The sequence below is a fragment of the Vigna unguiculata genome, chromosome 4 (genome assembly GCF_037176805.1).
Source record: "Vigna unguiculata cultivar grain cowpea cultivar isolate G323 ecotype 2 chromosome 4, ASM3717680v1, whole genome shotgun sequence".
In the NCBI taxonomy this organism is placed as follows: Eukaryota; Viridiplantae; Streptophyta; class Magnoliopsida; order Fabales; family Fabaceae; genus Vigna; species Vigna unguiculata.
Window position 1 is genome coordinate 49,760,136 of NC_140795.1, and position 5,000 is coordinate 49,765,135.

The following is a 5,000-nucleotide window of genomic DNA, read 5'->3' on the forward strand; positions in this document are numbered from 1 at the left end:
TGGCATTCCAACCTTTCTTCTCCTTTCAGGGCCTATCCGAAAACAAAAATAAAATTCAATACTTCTTGGTTGTGAATATCTGAATAGGACAAACCGCCCCGTGGATCTCTTTGCTTCGGAACAAAACAATTCGAATTAGGCTCGGTCAACTGGAATGTGTATTATCGATATAGGGGATCTTTCAAGTGAGAAGATCCATCGACCTGAGACGAAGAGAAAGAAAGGTCTATCTATTTTTTTTTTAGTTATTCAGTTAAACCAATGATTCGTTATTGGAGCAGCTAGCAACAACTATCTCATCTGGGAAAAGCCATCTTTTTCTCAACAATGTCTTTGTCATTTGATCCAATAGCGCTTCGTTAGATAGGAACAGATTTGATAAATATTGATAACTCTCAGATAGAGTATTAGAAGGGAAAAATCCTTTAGATGATGAACTATTGATTCTAAGCCATCTCTGGCAATGAATCAACAATTCAAAATGCTTTTCTTGCGTATTCTTGATAAACCAGTGTTTATATATAGATGTAGGAAGATTTGTTTGGGAAGTAAGAAGTTCCCTTGACATCTCTTCATCTGTAAAGAATTGTCGATGTGAAAACACAGAGACAAAAGGCTGATCTTTGAATAGGAAAAAGAGTGGATCCACGGGGTCCCAAATGAATTGGCTTATTCGAAAAAAGCCCTGTTCTTTGGAAGATCTATCTCGTGTCTGGTACTGCATGGTTCCACCCTGCAAGAACTCTGAATCATTCTCTTGAAGCTCATCCTCTTCATCATAAATGATCCGCTTGTCCCGAAATGACCTGGCCCAATAGGGAAATCCCAAATTATTGGGCCTTTCAATACAATCAAATAGAAAGCCCCAAGGGCGCCATATTCTAGGAGCCCAAACGATGTGATTGAAAAAATCCTCCTCTATCTGTTGCGGGTCGAGGACTCCTCCCCCTTCTTCAAACTCCGATTCATATTTTTCATAGAGAAATCTCTGATCAACGATAGAATAAGATCCATTTTGAATCCTATTTAAGGGATTCCTTGGTTCGGACCGAAGAAGCAATGTCACTCGATCCTTATCAAATTGACTGCAATCTTTTTCTGTACGTGAGGATCCCACCAGAGCGCCTTCTACTTCTAATAGGCCATGAACTAGATCATAATTCTTCTCAACGAGTCCATAAGATGTGATCCCATTTTTTTCATCAGGTCCGGGTAGAGACCAAAGGTCTTGAGCGACCGATCCGGCAGAACAACTCAAAAGGTAAAGAAGTATCGTTAATTTCTTCATACTCGTTCCAAGTTCGAAGTACCATTTGTACAAATAAGAATCCCCCCCGTCACATGATTTCTTCTTCATATAGATAGATATAGGATCTATGGAGCAATTACTTAGAAGTACATTTTGTGAAACAGCCCTTCCTATCTGATAGAAAAGGATCCCATGATCCTGAACCGATCTTACCTGAGATCGGAAATCCCAAGTTTGTCTATGAAGAACAGAACTAATTATATTAGTGTCTATGATGGATTTTTTTTGTATAATACTAATCGATAGGGCCTCATTGTTAAGTGCTACAAGATCTCGTACATTTGAACCCATCGTCGTGGACCCGAATCCATTAGTATGGGACATTTTCTTTTCCAAGTGAAATCCCCTAGTATATGAAAGAGTGAAAAAGTGTTTTCGTTGTTGTGGAATAAGAAGCCTTCGTATCTTAATGCATGTATTGAATTTATTCGGAGCTATTAGAGCTGGATCTACTTTTTGGGGAATATGAGTCGAAGCAATAACAAGAATATTTCTAGTGGAACATCTTTCACAATCCCTGGAGAGATAGTTCACTAAAAGACCGAGGGATAAGTAATTCGACTCAGTCACATCCAGATCATGAATGTTAGGAATCCATATTATGCAAGGAGACATTGCTTTTGCTAATTCGAAGTGAAAGGTGATATAAAATCGGTCTATTTCTGGCATCATATCCATAGTTAGCGTATTCATCATAGTTAGAAGCTCCAGCTCCATATCAAGGTCACGGTCGATATCGTCACTATCGTCACTATCATCAATATCGTCACTATCATCAATATCGTCACTATCATCAATATAGTCACTATTATCAATAAGAAAACCCTTAGGCTTGTTATCCAGGAACTTGTTCAGAAATACTGTAATGAAAGGAACATAGGAGTTTGTCGCTAGGTATTTGACCAAATAGGATCGTCCAGTTCCTATAGAACCTATCACTAAAATACCCCTACTAGGGGGAGGTAGGGCTAAGCGGAGCGAAAAGGGTTTTCCATGAGATGGGAAATGCAAACTATTAGCCCCCCACAAGGTGTGTGAATAAGTAATTGTCTGATAATTAGCAAGGAATATACGTCTTTCTACTAAACAGGATGTATTGAATTCATAAATCATTAGATACTTTTTTTGAATGTCAACTAAGTATCGTAAGTAAATTGCTCCCGGTTGTTCACTTATTTGATAACCAGAGTTATTCTTTGATAAAAGATCACTATGAGTAAGACTCAATAGAATTTGATCAATCCTTTTTTCTGTTGTTAAGGTAGAAAACTGAACCAAGAATTCTTTTTCTTTATCATCAATCGAATCAGTGTTCGAGACCCAGGATTCTATTTGATCATCAATCCAATCACCATTCACGTTTTTTATTTTTCTTATCAAGGAATAGATTGCTTTACTTGGATGACTTAGATGTCTCGTATTTCTCGAAAAAGCGATTCGATTGATGGGATTTGGTATAATACTTATGAGATCGATGAGATTCCAATATTTATTCTTAGAACGTATGGATTTGACCCCATAAGCGGGACCACCACCCCATAGCATGTTGCTACCAAAAGCAAAACTCCGTATTTCTTCTAGAGAATCTCCTAATTGTTCCAGAGCAACTAGAAAGATATTCTTTAACCAGAAAGAATTCAGTTCAGATGTAGGATACCTATCCAGAAGTTTTCGCAACTCAATCATGTATGATGGAATCATCAAAGATTTTACCTTTTCGAACTCTGTCTGTAACTCACTATAGACTCGAGAAACAAAGAGAAGATGTGTACGAACGAGATATCCAGCAACAAGGAGAAGGAAAAGGATTGAATAGAAGAACTCCTGAACATTTAGCGATCTCAGATGTGTCGATATCAATAGTAACTCATTATTTCGATGAGTCATTTCTTCGGACAGAAGAAGATTATGGAAACAATTACCCGGAATCTCACTTATCAGATTCCATTGTGGAAGACACAATGGAATCTGACGAATTCGCCATAATATATCTGACCCATGCATAATATCATGAAAAATGGATACAAATTTTTGGCTGCTACTTAGTATCGGCAATAGGTCTGAAAAAGTATCTAAAAATATGAAATTTAGATATTTGTACCCCGTCGAGGTAAGGAACCATGGTATATATGTTTGGAATAGATTCCATTTTGAGAGAGTTGAAAAAACACTATCTTGTTGAAAGGTTCTATACATCTGACCTTTCTCAAGGCATTTTTGTAGACAAGAACTCCGTTTTTTCCTTTTTTCGGATGGTAAATATTTCTCAGAACATGGAGTGTGAATCCAACCCATGTTTGAATTGAAATTGAGATACTGATACAAGTTCTTCCCTTCTGAATCAGGTATATTCATATCTGAAAGAGGTTGACAATAAGTTTTTTCAAAATGGACTATTTGTCCCTCTGTTAGAGGTGTTCCAGAAATGTCTGCGATCGAGTAAATAGCTCCACGAACGAATGGATCGTATCGAATTGGAAAATGGAAAGATTTGTAGAAGTTATACCCTTCGTCGCCACTTTGCGGAAAATCGTTAGGTATCAATATGTTAGATACCTGTAACTCGATTGGTGAAATAGTATCTCTCTTCAAAAAAGCATGTTTTTTTTGACCATCGCAAAAAGAAAAGATTTTGTTGCGAATGAACAAGATTTTGAGGAATTGTCCATACGTAAAATCATAATTATTGATACGGGCCTTTTCCACATAAAAAGGGAATCTTTTGTTACAATAGAAGCAGAAGTGATATTGATTATTCAAGAATCGAAGTCGATTTGCTTTATAAAAATAGTATATCAATGAACTTCTATGAAATGGTTTCACGGGATTCAGCCAATTGTCTGGATCGTGGGATATCATTGAGAAATAGGAATCTGTGTTATCAAAAGATTTCCTGCGATTCTTTCTAGTATGGAATGAGTCAATCATCCACTTTGGTATCTTATTGAACAAAAATGGTGATATTGTTCCTCCATTGATCAAGAATTTCGATTTTTGGGAAGTATCTTGGTCATCCAATAATAAGGGTTTCCTTTTTTTCAAATGAAAGATTTGAAGACCTATTGATTCTAATAACTGATTACAGAGTGGATCATTCGGACCTTTCAATTCATAGATGTGGATCTCGGACCTATGAATGGGGATACCCCCAAAACTCACAAATAAAAAAGAAGGAAGTGAGTTAGACAAAAAGAGAAGAAACTTGGGCAAAAAAAGAAGTAACTTGGACAAAAATAAACAAAGTGACTTAGACAAATCTTTTTTGTCGATAACCTCAGACCAATCAATCGAATATTGATTAATATGTAATCGATCGAACACTACTTGAAAACGGCTATTCTGCTCAGAAATGAAATAGTCCAAATGTTCCTGGAAATTCTTGCTCCCATTGGACCATTTGTATCTATATACATTAGGATCCCAATTCATAGATCTCTCCGTTCGAGAAATCAAAATAAGAGGATCGAACCACTTCTTCTGACTCTTTTTCAAATTTGATAAATGTTGGTTGATCGTGTATTTCATTCTAGTTCGATGATTCAGAGTATCATTTCCTATTTGATACCTTTGAATTCCATATTCGAAGTTGCAATTGAATCGATTCAATACATTTCTTATGTAACCATGGGTGCTATATTGGATTTGAATCAGATTTCGGATCAATCTATATTGATTGACTGCCTCCATTATG